Source organism: Carassius auratus, unplaced genomic scaffold (assembly GCF_003368295.1).
Source record: "Carassius auratus strain Wakin unplaced genomic scaffold, ASM336829v1 scaf_tig00019046, whole genome shotgun sequence".
Classification (NCBI taxonomy): domain Eukaryota; kingdom Metazoa; phylum Chordata; class Actinopteri; order Cypriniformes; family Cyprinidae; genus Carassius; species Carassius auratus.
The window spans coordinates 1-27,140 of record NW_020524922.1 but is presented as its reverse complement, the minus strand read 5'-3'; the positions used below and the strand labels follow the sequence as shown (position 1 = coordinate 27,140).

At 37.8% G+C, this 27,140-nt stretch overlaps 1 pseudogene; it reads left to right on the top strand.

The window, feature by feature from the left end:
• The first annotated feature begins 908 nt into the window (after positions 1-908).
• Positions 909-17,509, top strand: LOC113076143 (vacuolar protein sorting-associated protein VTA1 homolog; annotated as a pseudogene).
• The last annotated feature ends 9,631 nt before the right edge of the window (positions 17,510-27,140 follow it).

Sequence of the window (27,140 nt, the reverse complement as noted above, 5' to 3'; positions counted from 1 at the left end):
TTGCTTTACTGATTTTACAAGGAAACCTGACTCTCTCTAGCAGACTGTTACATCACAGAGAGGAAGGCAGAACCCGGGGGCCGCCAACTGACTAAAGCTTTTGCGTTTGGGTGCTGGCTATTCTCAACCTAAGTAAAAGACCGTGTTACCAATATCTGTGTTACACTGGTTTTTTCGAACACATGATTAAGGCTGCAGATGTGCTGAAACGTGCCATTCCTTTTGATGTTGCAATTGATTTTTTTTTTTTTTTTTTATGGCAGGAAGACCTCAAAAAAAGCTTATGTTTATATAACATCTGTCTAAAAATTTATTTTTAAATTAAGCTACAGCACATTTATTGTCTATGTACCATATGGAGAAGAATGAAGGCCATGAAGACAGTCTTGTTGAAAACGCTGGCTTTAAAAAAACAAATGAAAATACAGTATTGTAGATTTGGTGCCGTTTCAGTATTACTAGAAGTGAGGAAAGCATAAGCCTGCTTCAGTCCATGCAATGCTATTGTCTGTTGCATTTGAACCATTTTCCTGTGAATTATGAGGCTACTAATTCATTCAGCTGGTGTCACAGAATGGATCATAATAAATAGCTGGGTGAATGACTCCACTAATTGCGTGTGGGCAACCCTCTAGAGGGACCCTCTTTTGCAACAAAATTTTTAATTACACTAGGCTTCTGGGAGTGGAATCAAAGTGGCCGATGCGTCTTAGGAATTCTGAGTCATGCAATGGAAATAGAGGTTTAGAGGGTAATCATCTAGAATCTGTCATAAATAATGCAATTAAACACTCTTTACAGTATCAACATGCTAAATGACCTAATAGCATAGCATTTAAGATTACATTACCATTACATCAGTGCTGAACATGGAAAATGAACTTTTGAGTGGTTCTTTGTGGTTTCAGATGAAGAAGGAGCTCAGCGACAATGAATCCATCTCGCAGGATGTAGTTGCAATGCCCACATTGAGAATTACGCCTTGAAAATGTTCCTCTACGCAGACAGTGAAGATCGATCAGGACATTTCCACAAGTAAGTCAGGGTCTGGATTGCATTAGTTTGCCAGTCCCCAGACCGTTCAGACTTGAAATGTGTTGCTGTTTAAATGTGCCATCCTTAATTACAGTTTTAGCCGAACTGTGACACAAAATAATCCCACTGTCACTTTGTACATACAGAGAGTGAGTAGCAGGCTAAAATTAGCAACAAATCTGGTTCTGTATAGGGCAGTTGCCTGGGAGTGAGACGGCATGGATTAACCAGGTTGTAAGCGTTACAGATCACAGCAGTATAATGATGCTGTTGTGGACAGTGATGTCATAAGCAGTGCAGTGATGGTTCCAGAAGCTGAATACCTGGCATGACTCTGTCTCAGGTCATACAGACTGGCACTTCCCAAGGAATTTGAAGTAATTTGGTTGTAGCTAATAAAGCGGAGTACACATTTATAAAATGTTTACCTAGAAGTAAGACAATATCAGAAATAAATTTCAGGATGTTGTCATTGATAAAGGATTTGTATTCGATGTAGTTTGCAACAGGGAAAAACCTCCAATAGTGAATTGCAAACAAAGTCTTATGCTCCTGCAAGAAGAACGGACAGGTTCCCGCTATGATCTCAAAATACATTCTGTAATGGATAAATTTGGCATTTCATGCCGCATTTCCCCTTATGCTCTTTATCCTCTTCCTGCTGATGAGGTTTAGAGTGAAGATCTATCTTACTGTAGGAAGCTGTCAGACCTGCAAACACTCCCTGTCCAGAGGCCACTCTTCAGGATGTGTTCACATACTCAGGGTTTGTACGAAACAGTGGCCAAGGGTGAATCATTGTGTGCTTTATGATTTAACTTTTAAAAGGTACTGTAGTTCATGACATTTATTCTCATTCTGGAAAAACAATGCTTGTATTGTCAGCGAGTTCCTTTAGGTTTTCTTGAACATGAATGTACAATTGTAACCCTAAAGGTTTTATAGAGAGTGAGGTTTTTCTCACAGTGATCAGAGCAGCGTGCCTGAAGATGAAAGTGGACCGAAAGGGCTTTAAATGCATCACTTTAAATTATATTTGTTTATTTTCATTTAAATAGGATATTCACTTGTCCCACGTGTCATTTCATGGTTCCTTATTCTAGAAAGTTTGAACGTTGACATGTTTGATTAACAGCAGAAGTGTGACTATGATTAATATGTCCCAGGATGGTAACAGGGAGCTGTTTTTAGGGTCACCTGATTTTTAGGGTCATTGCATAAGTTTTCATAGGAAATTAAAAAACACCTGCCTAAACCTTTTATCATTGACATTCAAGTAAGAAAACTACTTTCGGCTCCGCAGCAAAAAAACAAAAAAAACAATGCTGATGAATAAGTGAATAATTTCTTTATTTCAGTCGTTCACAGTTTCTCAGAAAAATAACATCTTATTTAACAATATTACCTGTTACAAAGATTTATATAAAAAAAAAAAATGCTGTTATTTTCATCAGAAGATCCTGAAAAAAAAAAATACATCACTGTTTCAAATATATATAGAGCAGAACAACTGTGGTATTGCCATTTAAGTTTTAAAATAAATGAAAACAGAAAAGTTATTTTAAATTGTATTAATATCATAATATTACTGTTTTTATGTTTCTTAAATAAATCTTACTGAACACAAAGGTTTGAACAGTACTAAGTGTGTAAAATCCAAATGTTGTTTGTTTTACACATCTGCTTTGAGACATATGTGGCTTATTTTATTGTACTTTGAGAAATTCATTGACCGCAGTTTTAACGGTTTAATGTGTGTTTTTATCACAGGAATCTGATCAAGTCCTTCTACACTCGAGTCTTCTGTTTGATGTGTTGAGTGTCTTTGGCGAATTAACAGAGGAGGTGAGTCACCGTGGGTCCTTTCGACCCCTACTTTGTCAACTGGGTAGGTCTGTATTTTGACGCCAAGGCTAGTATGACAACGTTTTGTGTTTAAGGGACATAAAAATAGGCCTGAGATGTGTTTCTTGACACAGTCCCCCTGTTTTCTGATGGCACAGACACAAGCTCGCCTAATTTAGTGGAACGTGAAAACGTCTAATGGAATCAAATACGTCATTAGAGCCATGTTCTCGTGCTCAAATCTGAAAACTGCTACAAAAACATGAAAAGGTGGAAATTAATGGGAAACTCTAAAGCTGAGCCCAAGGACTGACAACGCCTCACCAGATTCAATGTACACAGAGGTTTTGAGAGGCCAATTCTTGGCAAACTTGTGCTGGAAAGTGTTGTTAATCCACCAGTTGAATCTGTGTATTTCCAGTGTGCCTGTTAGACCATCCCTACTGGTCGCCATGGCCGCAGATGTCTCTTTTATACAGAGGGAAGTGACCTGTGTCCGAAGATGGACAATGTTTCATTGAGTAATCTTTGCTCCCTAAGGGCCAGACATTTTCCTACTGTAGAAAGCTCATTGGATTAACTGTTGAAACAGTGTGCCTTCTCTGTGTAACACTAACCCAGACAATGAGCTCTCAGAATCACCCTCCATTACTGTGCTGTTTCTCTCCGACAATGCCACAAGAAGTTGTGCCAAATTAGATTACATGAGGAAAGACTTGAGAGGACTCGGTTCTGATGTATGTAGAAGTAGAAGTAGATAGACCCTTTTAATGGATTTGAGCTGGTGGTGTAATTACAGGTGTCACCACACTTCAGACTATTGAAAATAAAGCCGATATACTCTGAAATTATTAGATGATAAATTGTTTTACAGCAAAATTCAGTAATTATAACTCTTATATTAATAAACTTGCATTCATTTTTCATACTGCAAAAGATTGCTTTATATCATGTGTAGGCCTGAATCTAAAATAGCTGTTACATGTACACATTTGTAAATATATCAGTTAAATTCTGTATTAATTTAAATAAAGAAAATTTATGCTGTCAATTAAACATTTTCCAGATAATATTTTAATTAGTACGAAGTATACATCTTTGTTCTTAGTCTTAAATCTAATTTGTGGGTACATAACTTGTTTATTTAATAAATATTGGCGTTTTTTTTTAAACTATTGCATATGCCATTCAAGGAATTTCTTTTTTCATCATGCATTCATGCATAATTGCACTTTAAAACATTAAATCAATTTCAGTGCAAGCTTTTCATGTCTTATTACCTTATTCGAAAAATACTAAAAATATTATTAATTAAACTTCCATTCATAAGGCCATGTAGCATAATCATAGTGATGAGTGAATCATTTGTCTGTCAAGTGTTATCCATGTCATGTCCAGACAAAATCCTGACAAACTAATCTGTGCTTTTAGTGCCTATTGTGTTGTTGGGAAAGTTCATTAATTGAGCATTTCTTATCTTAAGGACTGACTTACTGAATGACTTTTCACATGTTCTCCCCTATCCAGAACATCCAGCACAGGAAGTATGCAAAGTGGAAGGCAGCCTACATTCACAACTGCCTGAAGAATGGTGAGACTCCGCAGCCAGGTCCTATTGCAATGGAGGGGGAAGCATATGGTAAGTGCTGATATTATATCTGCTCCCCCAGAATGATCCTGTGACTCCCATTAAAAAAATAGCATCAGTTGGGAGGCTTTCCTCCAAGTTTACTAAGTGGCTTCCTCGATGTGAGTCTGTTGTTTCTAAATCTGTAAATGTTATCACATTGTGTGCCTTATCAATTTTGTGAAGAACACAGGAGGTGACCGCCCCGTGACCCTCCCCCTGCAGGTCAGCACAGGCTGCTATTTATGTAGTGATTATTTAAACAATCACGGAGTGGATCAGGATTGCCACCCCTTTTAATAGTGTGAAAATTATCCACTGTTGGCTAATCTAACTGTTTTAAGTACAAGGTTAGTCATTAGGAAGGAAAGGGCTGAAGATTCATGCCAAGTTAGGGATACACAGAGAACGAATGCAGAATTAAAATGTGTCTATAAACATGAAATGAAAAAGTAATAAACTTGTAAAAAAAAGAAAAAAAAAAAAAAAGTAATAGATCTTGCCTTATCGAGAAAGTACTTTCCAATTTTGTTACATTTAGTAAACTGTTTGCAGTCTGTGTGTGTCCCATCTGAGATGGAGTTTGATATGTTTTTCTAAATGGTTTTTTTTTCCGAAGATTAAAAAGTAACAGCATAGTAATATGAAGTTGTATTGTAGTGGTGATTTCTCAAGAATGTGGTTAAGAAATCTCTTGCAGCATATGTAATTGTGGATTGCCTGTAGCCAGTATATAGGATATTACATTTCAACCAAAGAGAAAAAAAAAGGAATTAATGTAATCAATTCACAGAACATAAATAGATTGCTTATTTTTAATATGTTGCTTATATTCTCTATAATAAAAATTAGAATGGTTAATTCAATCTTTTTTTTTTTTTTTATGGAGTTATATGAGGCCGAAGTTTTATTTGGAAATTTGGAAAGGGAAAGTGTTACACAATATAGCAACCCATTTCCTCTTGAAACTTTATTTAAATTAACATTCATCGTGGCAAACCAGAGCTGGAATATTTTGGGAATGAAAGCAGCAGAGAACAGTTACATTAATTTTTTGGTAACATTTTACAATAAGGTTCAGTTAGTTAATGTATTAACTTGCAAGAACTTAATAAGCACAACTTTTGATTTTAATAATGCATTAGTAAATGTTGAAATTAGCGTCAAATAAGATAAGAGAATTATATAGAAGTATTGTTCATGCTTAGTTCATGTTAACTAAAGTAGTTAACTTATGTTAAATAATGAACCTTACTTTAAAGTGTTACCAATATTTTTGATCATTAATTTTTTATTTTATTTTTTTATATCTGTCTTTTATTCCCAACTAGGATGAAATTCTGAATAAATACAGTAAATTTGCTTTCTAAATGGATCTATAACATAATAGAATAAACTGAATAAAGCTGACTGATTGCAAGTAGACTGATTCAAGAGCTATGCATCTATTTCATAGTGCCTCTTCACTTTGTACTCTTTCACTATGGTTGCGGTCTCGTTGCATAATAAACACACCGGTTGAGAACAAATTGCATGTTTTCATTTTGTTCTACTTGGAATCGGTGGTTTTCATTGTCTATTTTTTTTTTTCTTTCAGTTTTGATACGATTTGTTTAGACAATAAAAGATGCCTCACCGATTATAAACCAGAGTGATTGACTGTTTACACACACATTCTCCACAGAGTGCATGCAAAGAGACATTTTTACTGCAAGGAAAGCAGTCTAAGAGAAATGGGTTGAAATAACTAGCAACCTTAAATGGGCCACCACACCTTTTAAACAGATGGAATTAGCTAAGCGGGATGCCAGTTAAGTAGGTCTGGAATATAACATATTTCTAAAGTAGAAAATACAAATTGATCTGTTTGTGAAAGACTTTTGCAGTTTACCAACTGTTACCAACAATAGGGTTGCAGTTTCATTATAAAGCATATCTTGTTTAGAGATCATGTGAAAATGTGACCATTTGACTGCAAAATAATGTATTTTAGAAGATGTGAAGAGTGAAGAATGTTCCTCGTTCATGTGGAGGTTAAAATAATGCTTGGCGGTGGGATTTAGTTAGATCACTTTCCCCTCCACATCTGCTGGGCGTGCTGCTTTTGACCTGGCCTGCTCATGTCCGAGATGAAGTCATCTGTAGACTAGGCTGTTGGGATATACACATGCATGCACGGTATGTTTCTGTATTATGTGATATTAGTTATCATCACTGGTTTTATTCGGTGCAAGCTTTTATTTTTAACTGCTGTTAAAACTCATGTAACAAGTGTTTTCTTCATGCTGTAATGGTATTAAAATGGAATTTCTTGAGCTTTACATCTAGCAGCTGGGCCCTTGTTAAGTAGTGACCTCATGCTTGGTAATTCCCACTGATGTGCAGCATTGCCAAGAGAAAAATGATAGCATGCTTTTGCATTGCAAAGTTTGAGCACAGTATCACAGATCTATCTTATTCCATGTGTCCGTCTAATTGCCTTTCCAAAGGGGTCCCTTAAAAAAATTATTATAACAATATGCCAAAATGTTTGTTTTGTATAACAAACACCAAACCTTGTTTGAGGTCAGCTGATTAACTGTTAGTTTTCTGTTAGTCAAGTTATTCCTGTGTATGCTGGATTTTATAATGTAACTCCAAAGGGATTAATCTGAAAGAATATATTCAAATACACCTAGGATGGCTTGAGGGTGAGTAAATCATAGGCTAATTTTCTTGGGTGAACTATCACTTTAAGAACTATATTGGTGGTATTGCATCCTTGCACAGCAAGCACATCTCTGGGCTTGATTTAAAAAAAAAAAAAAAAAGAAGGCTTATTTGAGGGAAAGAGAACTGATCTGTAACAACTTTCTCAATTAGTATACTATTCCTAAGACTCATCTACAGTGTTTACACCAGTAGCTGTTCATTTCCTGGAGCAGGCTTTGCACCCGTGCCATGACTCCATGGAAAGTAAGGGTTTCTTTGTTTTAGCCTGTTGAGAAATTAAGGTCAAACTGAAATGGGCTCCGGTGTCAGGACAAGTACAGCATGGAAAAAAATTGAGGTTTAAAAATTCTTTAAAGAACATGCTCTAGACATGCTGAAATCATTGTCTAAATGACTCTTTTGTAGTATTCAGGTGAATCTCTGGATTTGGACTGGTTTGCATTAAGTAGATTATATAAGCAAGGTTGGCCTATATTGAGACTCGTATAACAGGCATGACCATGTGTATACATGTACAGTATGATAATGTATAACATTATAACTTTATGTAGCATGACTGATTGCAAAACGTGATTTGGACATGATTCAAATTGAATTATTCCCAGTAAAAACAATGTTAAAACAATTGCATCTGTTCACCATTTATCCATTACCTCCCTGTCGCTAATTAGCACAGAAAACATTTTTCTTTTAAGTGTAATGTAGGTCACACATTTTGGCCAGTGGCTGTACAGTTTGGTTGAGCACAGGCACTTTTCAGAATTCAGCTGTCGGCGCAGATCAATAATAAATAAAGAGACGTATTTGCAGAGAGAGCTTCTCTTAATCCTCATGTTGACTTTTACAAATCCATAGTGTGCTTGAGCCGATGTTCTCCATCACCTTCCTACTTAAAACAATGGGCGTTTGGACTGTTTCTATCAGTGAGAACTAATGAGTTTTAAAATAAGTTTAACAGCTCAATCTCTCTAATGCACTGGGCAGTGAAAGGTTGGGTTCTTTATTATGGATTGGCACTCAATTTGAGTACCCTGAAATTATCTTTAAAACAGAATTTAAAAAAAATATATAAAACTCTTCAAAACACAAGTCACATTGATAAGTCCAGCGAAAATGCTGCACAAAATAAAGCCTATTTACCGTTTATTTTAATTTATTTTTTGTCATTGGTTACAGCTTTTCATCTTTTTCTTGCTGATTTATCAGACAGGAATTTGACTTTTTCTCCAGGTTCACAGCTCTCAACACTGTTTAGAGAGGGTGTGAATAATATGTGGATTACTCACATTAAAAAAGTGAACATTAATTTTCCATGTGCTGTGTAGTTTGTTATACTTTGCTGGTATTTATTTTACTTTTTTGTAGTGCTACCATTGTGTAATCACAGCGTGTCTTTTCACTATAGCAGTACAAAGCTATCTCAAGTATAGACTTTCATGGTCATAGTCTGACAACATATGGCCTTTTTCACAATTCCTTTCACAAATCTGCCTACAGCATTGCTCTGAAAGCAAAACTCTCCTCCAGGATCGACCAGGAATCTCCCTGATCTGTGGCTGATCAAGCCCCTTTTCACAGAAACCATATAAAGGCCATATTTTCTTAACAGCATAATGTTTGTTTGACTTGCCCCACCCTTATTATTTCACTGCCGGTTCTGAAAATAAACCCCCTGCCTGACACATTTCTGGGGAAAGGAAAGTTGTCAAAAAAGCATGTTTAAATCAACCAAATTTGGAAACGTTTTTCATATGCTTCATTTACTTATTCCCTGTGATGAAATGTTATATTGATGTTTTGAAGTCCTTGTTATTAAATGTTGCTGATGCAAGCAAATACATATGGTGCTAACCTCTAAACTGCGTTTTGCTGTAATCTAATATTTTTTGCGAAATCGAATCTGCCCAGGGGCTTGAGAAACATTATGAATGTGGGATTGTTGTTAAATTTCAAATGGAAGAACCAAGCCACAGTTTCTTGATTTTTTTTTCTTTTTCCTTGTTCTATTTATTTATATTCATCACTCATTTTGTGGTGTCTTAGGGTTCAGCTTGCAGTTGATTGAAATTGGTTCCGTGCTGTCCTCATCAACCTATTCCAGGGTTTTGAGGAAAAAAAATGTTTCCAGCTCAAATCACGCTAACACATCACTTGCTTAATAGTGTCCAAATTTCATATTTTTATTTTTATGTTTGTTTACCTGTGCTGATAAGTTTTCCCCTTGCTAAAGGAGGTTATTGTGGTACCCTCCAACAGTTGACTTGCGGTGAGGCTCATCTTTTCCATGATTTGTATTCATGATAAAATTGTGTGTGAAAATAATGCTCTGAACATAAGAATCTTTAAGCACTGAATGGGGGTAATGTGAAAAAAAAACAGAATAGCCTGATTAGCAGGAAACATAGCACCATTAGTTGTGGAAAAATTACTCTTGGAAGGAAAACTTCTTTCCAAATTTCATAAATTCTATCATCACTCCCAAAACAAAGGCTTTTTAAGGGAGTGAACTATCTGGATGCTTTCACGACAACCTTAATGTTGACAAAGCGTAATGCTGTTTGCATGAACATATTTGCTTGTTTTTCTCTTTACTTTAGATGATGAATTCGGTGCCGAGGGTGGTGGTCCTTCACAAGCGCCTGAAAATCTTTCCCAATCTCAGCCTTCTTTCCACGGCCATCCATCAAATCAACCCCCAGTGTCCAATTTCAGTAATATTCAGATACCTCCTGGGTCACACGCGCCAGCCAATACACCTGCAGAGGTTCCCCATTCAGAAGGTAAGCTAGCTGAGCTTAAGTGTAACCATCTGTTTCAAATAGATGCTGTTTTTGTGCACTTTCTATTCATTAAAGAAATCCTGAAAAAAAATATCACTGTTGCCACAAAAAATATTGCACAACACAACTGGTTTAACATTGATAATAGTCAGAAATGTGTCTTGTGCACCAAATTAGCATTTAGAATGATTTCTTAAGAATTATAGAGCAGGAAATACTGGAGTAATGGCTGGTGAAAATGTAAGTTTGGAATCAAAATAATATATTATATTTTTTAACATTAAAATATTTAGTTATTTCAAATTGTGATAGTATTACACAGTATTACTGCTTTTACTGTATTCATGATCAAATAAATACAGCCTTGGTGATGCAAAAGAGAATTCTTTCAAAAACTTCAAACAATCTTACCTATCCCAAATTTTTAAGTGGTAGTGTGTACTTAGGGATAATGGGTTTTTTTTCTTCCAGGAAAAGCCATGCATTTGACAACTAAATTATGTCAGCATTTGCTCGTTTAGTGTGGGCAGTGGTTAATGAACACTGATTGTCTTTCATAACAGCACAAATCCCTTGACTCAAATGTAGAGGTTAATTAGTACATCTCAGAGGACTGGGACTGAACTGTAGTGTATTTGCATGTGTATTTCCCGTACCTCAGGGTTCCTGTTTTCCTTTCTAAAGCGCAGAAAGGCAGTCTCAGGGTCCCCATGAGGGGCATGTTTCCCCTGGTAACTTCTGTCCTTTGTGATTAGTGCTATGGCTTCTAGATACGGAAATTACTAATTTGCAACATGGCACCCTAGAGGTGCAACCACTTAATTTGATCATGCATAGCATTCTCTCATTTCCTTGCTTTTGTATTTGACTCCATGTCCGCTCTCAGACTCTTTAGATGAAACAAAAATGAACTTTGCTTTATATATATGTATGTATCTATGTATGTATGTATGTATATGTATATGTATATGTATATGTGTGTGTGTGTGTATATATATAAAGGGGACAATGTACATTTAACTTTCCCGGCCTCTTATTGCTGCCTATCCCAACATTTTTGATGTAGCTCTAATGAAATAAAAAATGAGCCAATATTTGGCATGAAATTTCAAAATGTCTCACTTTCAACATTTGATATGTTATCTATATTTTATTGTGAATAAAATATAAGTTTATGAGATTTGTAAATTATTACATTCCTTTTTTACTCAAAATTTGTACCGTGTCCCAACTTTTTTGGAATCGGGTTTGTGTATACTGTGTGTGTGTGTGTGTGTGTATACATGTATGTATGTATGTATGTATGTATGTATGTATGCATGTATGTATTTGCTAAATAAAATGCACCTTTTGTTCTTTTGCTCCTTGGAAAGATAGTGCTCAGCCATAGTCGGTAGCTGAGCACATCTACATCTAAATCCGTTACAGCGGTCTGACAAAAATGGACTACTTAATTCATCCATTACAGTTTTTCAACATCCTATCAGCCATAATTTCAAATGCAAAAGTACATTCATGGTCATAAGCTAATGGACTTTTTCCCCTTTTTTTGAGCAGCAGATCCCATCAAACCAGTTCCTGTTCCACGAACCATGCCAGTGGTTGATCCTTCACTTCTAAGCAATACACATGAAGGTAAGCTTTTTGTTTGACTCCTCTTCACTGAAATCCATTCTCAACAAAGTCAGCATACAGTCATAACACAGGATAGAGCCTCGTTTCACAGAAATGATGGACCTAATTTTCTGCTTATGAAGCCAGAAGAGAAATGAGACATTGCACTGGATTTTCTGAAATAAATTAAGGCTTTATGGGAAGCAGATTGACAGTTTTGGCTTTCTATAGATGGTGGGGACGGCCACAAACAAGGCAAAATTACATTCCCTTACTACCAGCCATTGTGTCACTGGAATGTACCTTTAAAAAGAATCAATGCCTATTGTGCCCAAAGCTACTGTTGGCATTCAGCCTGTCAATTAAATAATTTAGCTAATTAGTGAGCTCATTTCATTTACAAACTGTTGTGCGGATGGGTTTGGGACGAACTCAGATGCAGACAGGATGTACTGAACACAAGATTTATTATACAAAAAGGGGAAAAACAAAACCCACGAGGGGGAAAACAAGGGCTAGGGTGAACACTAAAAGAATTCCACAAAACACAATAAACAAGGTAAACAAAGACTCTGAACACTAAATACTAACAAACACTCACTGCAAGACAAAGACTTCTTCGAGGGGTTTCTAGGACAAGGTATCTCAGGACAATGACATGTAGGAACACATTAGTAGAACAATGAACCGACGAAAGACAGAGCACACTAGGAGATCTAAATAGGGGAACTAATCAAGACACGGCAGGTGTTACAGATAGGACAATCACGACACGACTAGGATAACAAGGGGGGCGGGGCAAGGGAATGAGACAACACAAGCACATGGCCCAAAGACAAGGCCATGTGCTTGTACACAAAACACGGGTCTGTCATGATCCTGCCTCAAGACTAGAGAAAAGTCGGGACATGAAGGCAGAATCATGACAGAACCCCTCCCTTAAGGAGCGGCTTCCAGACGCTCCCCAAGGGAACATCAAACGCGGGACAAGACTGACTGGGACAGAGACAAAAACCAACAAGACATGACAAATAATAACAAAGGCAAACATGAATAGACAATGACGGGGTTAGGGTGACAAATCAAAAAAAAACAAACAGGGAAGGGGAGGGGGCGGGACCACAAAGTTCATGGGGGACAGACCAGGGTGGGTGGGTGGGGTAGGAATCTTAGGAGGACAGGACGAAGGCTGACGACGGGGGGTACGGGCAGGTCTGGGTGGTGAGGGACGGGGAGGGGTCTCGGGACAACTGACAGGGGACATGACAGGAGCAGACACGGGACGCGGGGGGACAACATCTACTGGACACGGGGGGACAACATCTACTGGACACGGGGGGACAACATCTACTGGACACGGGGGGACAACATCTACTGGACACGGGGGGACAACATCTACTGGACACGGGGGGACAACATCTACTGGACACGGGGGGACAACATCTACTGGACACGGGGGACAACATCTACGGGACACGGGGGGACGACATCTACGGGACACGGGGAGGCAACGACAGGACACTCGGGATTTCTGGGGACAGGGTCCGGGGACGAGACAGGACTGACGGGGACTTCTAAAATCTGAAACAAGACGGGACAAATAATCAGAAAAAGACTTTACAGCTATTACAATGGGCATCTCCTTGCGAGATGAGACCGATTGTAGTAAAGCCTTGGCTGCAGAGTCGGCCGCGGCTCTCTCCTCCGCCCTCGTGACTGCTGGCTCGGGCACGCCAGCGCTCTCCGCTGCTGGCTCGGGCACGCTCACCGCTGCTGGCTCGGGCACGCTCACCGCTGCTGGCTCGGGCACGCTCACCGCTGCTGGCTCGGGCACGCTCACCGCTGCTGGCTCGGGCACGCTCACCGCTGCTGGCTCGGGCACGCTCACCGCTGCTGGCTCGGGCACGCTCACCGCTGCTGGCTCGGGCACGCTCACCGCTGCTGCTCGGGCACGCTCACCGCTGCTGGCTCGGGCACGCTCACCGCTGCTGGCTCGGGCACGCTCACCGCTGCTGGCTCGGGCACGCTCACCGCTGCTGGCTCGGGCACGCTCACCGCTGCTGGCTCGGGCACGCTCACCGCTGCTGGCTCGGGCACGCTCACCGCTGCTGGCTCGGGCACGCTCACCGCTGCTGGCTCGGGCACGCTCACCGCTGCTGGCTCGGGCACGCTCACCGCTGCTGGCTCGGGCACGCTCACCGCTGCTGGCTCGGGCACGCTCACCGCTGCTGGCTCGGGCACGCTCACCGCTGCTGGCTCGGGCACGCTCTCCGCTGCTGGCTCGGGCACGCTCACCGCTGCTGGCTCGGGCACGCTCACCGCTGCTGGCTCGGGCACGCTCACCGCTGCTGGCTCGGGCACGCTCACCGCTGCTGGCTCGGGCACGCTCACCGCTGCTGGCTCGGGCACGCCAGCGCTCACCGCTGCTGGCTCGGGCACGCCAGCGCTCACCCGCTGCTGGCTCGGGCACGCCAGCGCTCACCGCTGCTGGCTCGGGCACGCCAGCGCTCACCGCTGCTGGCTCGGGCACGCCAGCGCTCACCGCTGCTGGCTCGGGCACGCCAGCGCTCTCCGCTGCTGGCTCGGGCACGCCAGCTCTCTCCGCTGCTGGCACGGGAGGAGACAGGGTCACAGGACCGGCAGGCCCCTTCTTCCTCCTCTTCCTCCTCGGGCGCGGTGCAGAGGCTACAGCTGGGTCAGAGGCGGGTTGGGGGAGTTTGGTCTCGGGCAGGGCAGCCTCGGACGCCGAAGACTCTGAAGCTGACTCCCATGAAAGCCGTCTCCCTCGCTTGTTGGGGGGACTTAAGGTAGTGGGAGGTACCTCAGGATCTTGGGAGGGACGTAACTGATCCCCCAGGGTTGCCACGGCCAGGACACGACCCTCCGGGATCGCCGGCAGCTGGGTAGGTGGGGACCTCTGGGGGGTACCCTGCGGCGCCTCCTGGGAGAACTTCTCCCACAGCCGGGCATAATTGTAGAGAACCCACTCGTTCTCAGGCGAGTATGGCAGGGCAACCCTTTTCTTCTCGGCGGGGGACGATATCCAACACTGTTGGCGGAACTCCAATTGGGATTGAGGAGTGGGGGACATCCTGTCTGCTGAGTTCCTATTTGGTCGGTTCATTCTGTTGTGCGGATGGGTTTGGGACGAACTCAGATGCAGACAGGATGTACTGAACACAAGATTTATTATACAAAAAGGGGAAAAACAAAACCCACGAGGGGGAAAACAAGGGCTAGGGTGAACACTAAAAGAATTCCACAAAACACAATAAACAAGGTAAACAAAGACTCTGAACACTAAATACTAACAAACACTCACTGCAAGACAAAGACTTCTTCGAGGGGTTTCTAGGACAAGGTATCTCAGGACAATGACATGTAGGAACACATTAGTAGAACAATGAACCGACGAAAGACAGAGCACACTAGGAGATCTAAATAGGGGAACTAATCAAGACACGGCAGGTGTTACAGATAGGACAATCACGACACGACTAGGATAACAAGGGGGGCGGGGCAAGGGAATGAGACAACACAAGCACATGGCCCAAAGACAAGGCCATGTGCTTGTACACAAAACACGGGTCTGTCATGATCCTGCCTCAAGACTAGAGAAAAGTCGGGACATGAAGGCAGAATCATGACACAAACCCTGCCCATTATTACTGCAATTGCCAGAAATAGAGCAGATTGAGAATTTTGTATTGCAAGACCCAGATACAATTTTGAGATGACAAAAAGTTGCTTTTCTAGCCTAATTAGACATGTGTACATTAAAAACAGAGCATCTTTTTATATTGTTTGGCTAATTAAAGTCTGTCTGCTATCATAACTGGTACCCAGACCAGGAAAAATAAGGAAGATGACAAATAAATATTAGTAATTAAGTAAAACCTCAATGTGAAAAGTTTGCAATGTCATACTGCAAATTACTTGTCCTTTCTGAATCATTAAGGCTTTTCTAAAAACGTATCAGCCATGACATTGTCTAACTTTTTTTTTTTAATTCTACACCGAATGAGACACTAATTGGTGATGTAAAACAAGACTCTGAAAGTGAGGTGATTTTTCATGTCTAAAGTGCTGTTTAAGCTAGTCTTCAGTTATTTATGTGCTCTTTTCCATTGATCAGCATTAGAAATATAATTTTTGTAAATGACACACAGATGAACCAGTGTGAGATAAATGCACAAATACACCTTCTGTTCCACATTTCACCTTCTCTATGGCCATAATAAATATCGACCAAGGTCATAACATTACCAGTATAGTAACTTGTTGAAATGTTCTTGAAATCAAGCATTTCAGTTGAGATAGTTCTGTGGTTATAGTCTACCCAGACTTTGTGCATATTGTAGTAATCGAGGTGCAAGCAGTGCTTTTGAATGAGGCATAACTGTATTATGGTTAAATATTAATACTGGAGAAGGAGACAGGATCTAGAGATCTTTATAGGTTCCCAGAAATGCTGTACCTAAAACTATTTTGAAAGCTCACAAGTGCTTTGGTGGTCGTTTCTGTCCAGTTCATTATTTGGTTCCCACATTATGGATTCAGCTCAAACTGTCACTCTGAATGTCACTGTGAGAGCCAGCATAGTTTACATTGTGGTTAAGGCATTCGTGCACCATGACTATAACATTTCACATGCCCACTGGCAAATGACTTAACTTAAGTATTCATAAACTAGCTCAACCTCAGCTCACCCTATAATTTAATGTGCTGGTGGGCACTGGAGAGACATGCATGTGTGAAATGGGTGCATGGCATTCCAGAATTTTCCCCTGGAAATCATCAAAATACTAGCAGGCAAGGTATCTGGTGATAACTATATGTAAATAAACCATTAGTGGATATATAAATTATTAAAGAATTATTAATATATATACTACCATTTAAAAATTAGAATTATATGATTGATGAAACAATTGATGTGCTTAATATTTTTGTGGAAAAAGTGAGCCTTCTTTTCAGGGTCTTTTAGTGGAAAAAGTTGAAAACGGCAGCATTAAAAAAAAAAAAATTATAATCTTTTAGAAAGTTACATATATCTTTACCATCACTTTTGATACATTTCAGTGTGTCCTACTAAATAAAAGTATTAATTTATTAAAAAAGAAAAAAAATTGTACTGCCCCAAAACATTCAACAGTTATGAATGTATAGTTTAGTGTATATATATTTATATATAGAGAGAGAGAGAGAGATAGTGTGTGTGTGTTTGTATTAACTTATGTAAACCTTTTCTTTTTACAGGTGATATGCGGCTCACACCAGAAGACTTTACTCAGGCTCAGAAATACTGTAAATACGCAGGTAGTGCACTGCAATATGAGGATGTGGGCACTGCCATCCAGAATCTGCAGAAGGCCCTGAAGCTACTAACCACTGGCAAATAATAAGGCCATTATGTTATCAGAGATCTGGCCAGAGGAGTTGAAAAAGGACCTTTTCCCTAGCCCCGTCTGTATCAAAAAGAGACACCCCCCTCCCCCCAATCACTCAATACAACATCTGTTTCTGCCATAGTGGATGTCAATAGTTGCTCATTACTAGACCGATAAAATACAGATACAACACTAAAAAATCAGGTGCTAAAATTCTGAGGAGCTCATACATATTTAGGTTTGAGGTGGTTTTGTCTTTTTTTTTTTCTGACATCACAATAATTTGGTTAGATCTTCATCGACATGGTAGCATGTCTGAATATATGTCTTAAACAGTAACTCTCAGACACTTTTCCCTTAACTACATTTACTACTTTCCGTTCACTTCTATGAACACTATATGCTTCGGGTGGAAGGATTCTGTGGTTAGATTACATGGTAACTGTTTACTGCCATTAGTTATGCGTGGCTATAATCAACAATAAATCTTTTTTTGGTCAACTCTTTTATTGGTCATTTGCAGTGCATGTTTCCTTTTTAATAATCCTAATGAAAAATGAGCATCTCAGATTTAGATTTTTGGAGCTTGATTATAAAATTGTATTAAATTCTGCTTTCCAAGGTGTATGCATTGCATCATGTAAAAGCATTTCACACATGCAGTAAAAGCATGAATGAGGATTGTAACTAAGGGGTGTTAACTAAGGGTCTCTGCACAGGCAGCTTTTAACAAATCACCGGCAATTGAAAACCAAATGAATTGAAAATGTGTGCAGATTATTTGGATAAATAAAATAAAATTAACATTTTCTTATTGGAGCAATTTTCACTACAGCATAATAAAATAAAAAAAATGATAAATAAGGTAATTGCAACTTATCTTTACAATTCAGATATAAAAATTCTTTAAAAACATAAAAGTCAGAATTGTGAGATATACAATAAACTTTTTTTCTTGCAATTCTGAATTTACATCCCTAAATTCTGAGTTTGTTACTGAGTTTTGAGTTTACATCTCGCAATCATTACTACTACTACTATTACAAAATAAAAATAATTAGTGCTGTCAAATGATTAATCACATCCAAAATAAGTTTTTTTACATAATATATTTGTGTATATTTATTATGTGTATATAAGTAAAAACACTATAAATCTATAGAATATAAATATATACATGTAAATATTTTCAAAATATTTACTTTATGTGTGTGTGTTTATATATACATCATAAATATACCCAGAGCACATATGTAAACAACAACTCGTTTTGGGTGATTATTCGGGATTAATAGTTTTATCAAAAATAATACCATTTTGTTTTTTAGCCAATTTCTCACATGTATGAGTTAACAGCTCACCATGAGATATAAACTCAGGATTGTGAGGGGGAAAAAAGTCAGAGTTGCAAGTCGCAATCATCTTTTAATTTTTTTATTCCGTGGTCAAAACAGGCTTCCATATTTTCTCCTTCACTGTCTTAAATGTTTTTTTTTTTCATTCATAATTTTTAAATCATTCCAGGTGGCAGCAAAATGTGTTGCAATAAGTATTCCTGCAGATTAAAAGATGAGGCTGATATTGTATTTCAAAGGCACTAAAGGTGATGCACAATGAGTGTAGTTATGTTATACTAGTCATAACCCATTTAGCCCTATGCATGACTGAACTTGGTCAATTCAGTTTGTGCACATTCAGGAAACTTATAATTACAATAGACAGTTCCTGTTGTTTTCTGTTCTACTTGTATTTCTTGAGGTTGCATTACCAGTGTCACTGTTTCCTGTCTTTCCACAGTTTTACCTGAAGTGTAATAGAAAGGGCATTGCACTTATCTGAAAGTAGACTGAGCTATCATTGCATGCATCTGCATCTGCCCGAATCCTTTCCTGCCTCACTGTAGATGCAAATGATGAACATCACCTGTGATGTCCACTATAAACAGGTAGTGATGAGAAAGTCACATGATGAATCAGAGATCATCACAAACAGTTCTTGCTCAAGCTGAGAAAGGAAATACTACAATATATATATATATATATATATATATATTATATATATATATATATATATATATATATATATATATATATATATATATAAATAGAAGGTGCACAGTGTCATTCACACAAACACTAAACACCATCATGGTGACACACATAAAACTGCAATAATGCAGTATCATGATAAACATTAATTTAACAACATTAGATGTATGATAAAACCCTAATGTACACAACTGACAGTTATTTTAATGAAAAAACATAAAATATGAAGTGTCATATTCACTTTAAATTATGCAATGACTTTTTTCTTTTTCACTTCCAAAAACCATAATTTTAAGTGTTTTATTGTAAACTTACATTAAATCTAATCACAGTTATTCACCATATATAAAATGGAAACTTACTGATAACCAATTAACAGGTTTTTACTGTAGCATTTTTACAGTCTTTTACTGTTAAAACCACAATAATGTTTTACAGTGTTGTCTTTTAACCTTTAAAAATTAATCTTAAAATCTGAGAGACCACATTCATCAGATTTCATGACATTGTAATCCTTTTTGAGTGTTTAAGGGTATTGACATTGACGTGCACAGATAAGTTTATGACTTGATTGCTATCAGTGCTGTGGGAATGGAGAAAGCGGTTAAATCTTTTTTTATTTTATTTTTTTAAACCACCATGTATGCTGCATTGTCATTAAAATTGACCATGTTTTGCAATGGCTATTGAGCAGAATAAATGAGTAATTTGTGAACCTCAAAGAATTAGTAAGGAGCGTGCAAATCCTAATTTCTGGCTCTGTAGTTGTTTTACATTCAAAATCTACAGCCAAGTTTCTGTGTTATGATGATAAAACGTCATTGTGGCTGTAAATCTCAGCACTAAACCAAACATATAACTGTAGCTAGCCTATAATATATGTCTGTGTTATTGTGTATGGGTTATCACACCCACAATAGATCAAAACCTAACAGTCCCCTACAGGGACTCTCTTATCAGATTCAAAGAAAGAAGCAGCCTCAACATCCACATAAAGGATGACAAAATGTTTAGTATTCTCATTCATAAATCATCTCATAAGCCTGTAGTAAGTAAACAGGAATTGATTACAACTACATGACCTGAAATTTCTTTAGAGCGTACTATTTAACCTGAATGTTGAAATCTACATACAATGCAGTTTTCAAACTTGTAGGAGCTAACTGGGAGATCTTCTCTGATGTTGAAAACAGAGTATCATCTTTACAGTATGTTTATAAGGTCTGTAACAAATTAGTAATAATTAATAAGTTATTCGTGAAAATCTAATTCGGGAAATGCCTGAATTTATATATTTTTTTGTTCTTGTATGTTTTAAGCACACTCATTAAAAAGAAAAGAAACCGCTAACAAACAAATGTTTTTTTCTTTTCTTTTCATTCAGTGTTTGGCTTTGCGTGTATGTATTTGCAAACTTAAATTATATATACATATATTTTACATGTTGAATATACTGATGCAATTGTATATAGCCTAATGTAGTCTAAATTTCTGATTTATTTTATGTTTGTGTGTGTGTGTGTGTTTATTACTTAATATAGTACAGCTAATTTAAATAGTAATATATATATATATATAGAAATTGTGTGTGTTATATATACAATATATTTAGGTCATTTAAAAGTACACAAAACAATATTCATCTCTCATTCGTTTTTTTTTTCTTAGAAACGTGTTTGCATATATGTTTATTGTGTTCTATATAACGTAATCATTTGCTTAATTATATATGGTTCTACACTGTTTCTCTTATTATCCTATTGAATCCTAGCAAACACTAATGCGAAGTATTCATGTAGCCTATGAAGTTCATTTTTGGGGTCTCCCCGGGAATTCTCCCTCTTATGGGTTGGGCTCTATTGAGAACTGCCTCCAGCCGTGGGACAAGCACATTTTTGTCTAGTAAACTCTAGCTAACGCTTTACCCCGCATCTGTCTGCTCGGAAAACAGCTTCATCTACCAAAAATAACTAGTTCAGTTAATTTAAGAATATCCCCGATGATGATATGTGTTTACTGAGCATCTGCGTGGCGCGTGAGCGTGGATGGTGAGCTGCCTCTCAGAATTATCTGAAGTTCTTCAAAAAAGTAAGAGATATAATGCTTCTTCAACGAGACGAGCTTCAATGAAACAATGTAAGTGACTTTTCGAGGTTCTTGTACGTTTCTTTGTGAAATTACATACTCGGACTAAAACTCAAGTAAACAAATCTTCAGGTTTTCCCGGTTTAACTGCGCGAACAATAAAGGGCTCTGATTAGGGGAAACCGAATGTGCCACAATGTGTTACTACGTTTAATAAATATTCAGAATACCAATGTTCAATAGAACAATAAATAATAATATCCTACTATTAGAGACTGAGCCGTGAGACAGCTACGTGTTTTATATTTATTTATTTATCTATTTTAGACAACGTTGATATTGTAGCTGTTACGTTTATAAAAATGGAAAGTTAATGGTTCTGTTTTATATATAATTGGTGTTGGCTATTGTGCGCATTTTGTTGTATTTGGATGACTTAGAATAGAGAAATATCCATGGCTTAAAGAGTGGGTGTCACATTACAATGGCGGTGGGCAGAAGAAATCCTAATTGGACTTTTGGATCACGCAAATAAAACTGTAAACAACTAAATAGTATTTAAAATGTCTAAATTATAGCTTCCACTCATAGTCTGTCTCTCTCACTATAGTAAGCTGCCTGCCTACACAGCGTTTTGGGCATCAGACATTTGTTGCCCGAGACTGGCTGCTTGATTTCAAGCCACAACCATGAAGTAGGTTAATGTGGAATTTCTTAGGTCATTAGATGAAATGAGCTTGTATCAGAGAAAAACGAGAGGATAATGAATATCCCATTTAGCCTACCTGTAGTGCTGACAGCTGTAGTGTTTCCGAAGTTAGTGAAGCAATTAACAGTTGTTGATGTACTGTTCAGTTACTTCTAAAGGTTTAACATTTGTAAATCATTAGTGGCTGACAATAATGCAAAATGTTTTTATTATTTTATTGAGCATTATGATTTTCTGGAGTTTTAGCGTTTTGAATACCAGAAGCCTCTGTTTCTGGTTTTCCAACACATTTTTGCCATGATGAATTAAGTTCTTTATTCTGCTTGTACGGTCCTTGAGTCGCTGACCCCCTTCATGTGTATTTACATATGCTTAGGGGGCGTTCTGAACAATATTCATATGTTCTCTTATGTCATGTATTCCATTAATTTTATATGGTGGTCTAAATGGCCTCATTCTCACTCACAACAAATGCACCAACTTACAGAGATGATATGAGGCTGTTTATTTAAGGCTGGAAATTATGTAGTAATCATGATTTCTAACAATGATTTATTTGAGGGGTGTGAGTTGACTTACCTCTTAGATAAGATTCCCTTCTGGTTTCATGTCCTATTTAATTATTTTGTTCCATCATTGTTGCCTACAAATGAATGCCACTGATGGCATGTTGTGGTTGTTTAATAAAATATGAAGTTAGTGCCCTGTCTATTGTCCTGCTGGCTGATTCTGCCCGATTCTGCGTGCCGAAAATAGAGCTCTCTATTATCTTTTGACAGTGGTTGTTAAAATGAAACAAGATCTGAGGACCTCACACGGGATCTTGTAACATCACACACTTCAAGTTTTGGCAACAAAAGCTTACAGATTAGGTGTTATTAACCATAGTATCAAATGAAGCATTGCGATAATCTCATTAAAACATACTCGGTCTCAGATGGAGGGAATTTTCCATTCATTTATAATAAGGAAGACATTTATAATCCTAATACAGATGAACAATGCCCAATTACTGCCAAAAAACCGTCTTCATCAGAATAATTTAAGAGGTCTCTAGTGGTGGACATCTCCTGCTGAAGTCTTCGTTTTCCATGGACCTCAGATAATGACTCCCCACAACTCGCCTTCTTGGAAGCAAAATTTCAGACCAGGGATTGTTTGTTAATATCCAATTTCAAATTTAGCATCTTTATGTGGTTTGTAGTGAATAGTCGCAGAAATGTGCAGTTGGTTAATGAGATGGATTTGTGGATTGGTGCTACAAGCTTTGGAACTTTTCTCTTAAATCAAAAGTCTCCAGTTAGAACCAGGAAAGATTTATACAGAACTTTTGTTTTTCTCTAGTTCGTTAGAAAACCATGTATGTTGGGATGTTTCAAAGAACTCAGAAAGGTATTACAAAAGATCTTGTTATTTTTAAGTGCATTGTTTGTCAACTTCCCTTTTACGGAAAAGCTCTAAAACTTTGGTTGGTGTGCTTGCAGCTAGCCAATAATCTTTGATAAAAAGTTCTCAGAAGTGCCATTTTTAAAGTTGAAAACTGATGCTGGTTGTGTCATTAGTAGTTTTTTTTTTTTTTAAGGAATGAGAGCAGGGACACCTGGGCAATGCTCCATACAGTCCATTATTTATTGTAGATCTGAAGAACCAAAATAGTGATGCAATCTGATCAGGTTTTAGACTACAATCATTGATTTTAAAGGGATGTTGAGAAGGTTATTTTGTACTGTATATATCAGTATCCTGACATCTTTTTGAACAGGGATGGACATTGGAAAGTGTATGTATTGTAATGTTAACAATAGTTTAAAGGGATAGTTCACCCAAAAGTAAATTTCAGGCTAATGTTGTTCCAAACCTGTGACTTTATATCTCTTTGTAAGAAAAGAATAAAATCTTTTGAAAAAGATGCGTATTTATTTTATTTTTTTGCCATACACGGAAGTCAGTGGAGTCCAGTGACTTTCAAAATAACTTATTTTGTGTGTGTTTTATACAGTCATAAGACGTGAAGTTGAGAAGTTTTAATGATATCAGAATTAATTTTTTTGGATGAACTATCCCTTTAAACGGCATATGAAATGAGAGTAGTTTTAAAAATTGTGATCTCTTTTTTTTAGACACTGCTTTCTATATAGCTAAAATGCTGTTTCTAGGTATGCTTCTGTTTATTTTCGCAGCTATGATATTTTTTACATGCATGAACTTCTTTAATAGATAACACACTATATATAAATGGTTCTCTTATGTTTTTTTAGCCTCTGGTTTCCTGTCATTTCAAGTTCTGCTTTGTAAATCGTGGTGAACTCTTCTGTAAACCTCACCAACCGTGATCTTTTTCAGCAAACTTATTATGGCTGACATGGGAGAGTGATTACTCATTATGTAACGGGGCAGTTTTTGCATGGCTGCGGTCACTGTTCTGACAAGGAAAAAATGGTTTCCATGCCACAAATACATCATTTAAACTTTCAAAGTTCTCCCAAATTATAGACGCATGAATAAAGATATTGTACTCCTCTGTGTGTGAGTGAGTGAGAAAAGCTAATGCGTGAAGTTTTATGCCAGTTTCTATGTATGAGTGTTTTAAAAGCAATGGCTAAGAAAACCAGAAACAACAATTCGTGGTGCTATTTGCATTTTTGGTGCAAATAAAAATCAAATGTATTTCCAAACATCCGTTGCGTCAAATGATGTTCCTGGCCTTAACTGCAATCCATTTAATGAAACCTCTAATGCAGTTGTGGTTTTCATTACACTGTACTAAAATTACGTGTAAGTAATAAATTGAATTGTGGTTTTGTTTTGAAATGAAATTTTCTAAATCTGATTGGCAGGATTTCGTTCATCAGTGCTAGGTGGTGGAGAATGGAAGTTCCAGAATACTCTCGCAGTTTTCCTGCTGCTGATCTGCTTTTTGGTCCCAGGTAAAGGAGCTCTAGAGTTATAAATGAAAATGTTCTAATGCAATAGTGTGTTATCTGGAATTGTAATCCATAGTTAAGTTCAGTCTGAGTTTCTTATGTATATTGATTGCTCATCATGCTAATCAACATTGCTTCCATTTCATTAATTCATCTTTTCCTTTTTTTAATGTCTTTTTCATATTTTCAAATTTACGTATTTCACTGTTTCTGTATTAATTTTATATATGTACAAGTTTTTCTCAGCTTCCTTGCATGTTTAAATTACTTTTTTTTGCATTTCTTGCTCTTTTTTTTTATCACCTTTAACTTGCTTTTGTTGTCCTTGTCCTTGCATTCCTGTTTGCCAAGAAAGTCACAACCAGTCATACATGAAAAATATCTCAACGTGTCCTCCATATATTAAAAAAACTGGATCCAAGGGTGAGATCTGGCTTTGTCAGTGGTCTCACAGCATGCATTGGTGGGCTCAAATATTTACGGTGACTGCTTCTGTTTGTAGGCCAGTCATTGCGCACAACATTTGCTGTTTTTGTGAAGCTGAGATAATCTTTGCTTCTCCCGAAGCTGAGTTATTATTCAGACGTGTTATTAAGGATTTCAATACTAAAAAAAATGCCTTTAACTGGCAGCTTGAATCCTTAATCGGTCTCTTGTTGCTGAATTTAAGTTCCCTGTGCACTGCATATGAAAAGCACGTGTCTTTTTAATATTAGTCACATACCATGGCTCGCCTGATTTGTTCGTACTGTTATATTGGTCCAAGTAGGAACATTTATGGTCTTTGGATGCCTGTCAGAAATGGTTTAGCGCAATGCTGGGAATCAGCATCAGGGAAATTTCTAAAGCGCTTTAATAGTTTAAACAACGGACATCGGAGTGCTAAAACACGTTCAAAACAATGAAATTCAATTAATGTAAGCCACAGAAAAAACTAATAATGGAATAATGTTGTGCGGAGAAGGCCAAGGGCAATTTTGAACATCATTTTAGGATGCACGCCTCTCTTAGGCATTTCAGCCCTCATTTAAATCACGCCCAAATCAAATATTGCTCAAACTTGGAAAATTCTTGGTGAAATAACTTGTTGATTAGGTCCGATTTGTCACGTTCAGTAAACGGCGTGCACAGACTCTCGTTTCCAGACATGGAATCTTTACTATCCCCGTGCAAGAGCTTGTCATTAAAACCAGATGTGATTATTGCCCATAGAGAGACCAACCCCTGTGTGCATAAAGTTCACAATATGCTTTTGTTGCTTGTTTTTATACTGAAACCACAAATGTACACACAACATGTCACATGTTTGTTCTTGGATGCCCTTGTTTTTCTGCCATGCTCTATAAGCTAAGGAGCCATGGGTGTGTTTATAGAGTTAAATCTCACTGGATCCTTATAATAGCTGCTCCATGCTGATCAAAAGCAATGCAAAAAAAAAGTGTTCAAGTGATGGACTTAATTATGGAATAGTTGCCTCAAAAATGAAAATTTTCACCCTCATGTCATTCCAAGCCCATATTATTTTTTCTTGATTCCATAAAAAACGAATATAAAATTTGGGCATAATGAACTAAGCTCTTTATTCCCCATGCAGTGAAAAAAACAGATTTGAAAGCTTATCTTTTAAGCTTATTTAAGCTTATAATTCTGTGATTCTGAATAATAAAAAGCCTCATAAAACTGTCACAAAGGTAGTCACATTTATATTTTTAGTGTGAGAATTATTATAAGGCTTATCTCATGGACTACTTTATTGACCTTCACTTCATCAGCAGGCATTTCACAACAGTGCTCACATCCCATATAGCAAGCTTTTTTATTTTATATTTATTTTTCTTTTATTTTTTGCCCTGGCATAGTAAGAATACAACTGGTGCATATACATCTCTGAGGATGACTTTTATGGTATTTTGTGTTTTTTTGTTGTTGTTGTTCATATGAACACTGGACACAGTGCCTTGGATCTCCTTTTGTTTTTCATGAAAGAAAGAAAATTATACAGGCATCCGTAATGACAGAGAGCTTACTAAATGATTAGCATTTTTGGGTGAATTGTTAATTGCCGTTTGGCAGATGAATGCAGCACACCTTAAGGTACAAGACTGCCAAGAGAATGACGAAATGAGACACTTCAGGATTAAAGCTTTCGCAAATGTGACGCTGTTGAAAAGGCTATTTTTATTCTCCTGGACTTTTTAGCCTGAGATCCCTGTATCTGGCATTCCATCTTCTGGCCTTCTTCTAAAAGGACACTTTGAGATCAAAGCTCTCCATTTCTCCTGTGAAATCACTGAACAGATTGACCTTCACTTCCTCAACATTCACTTCACAACACTGCGCAAATCCTATCATATCACCAGTATTACATTTT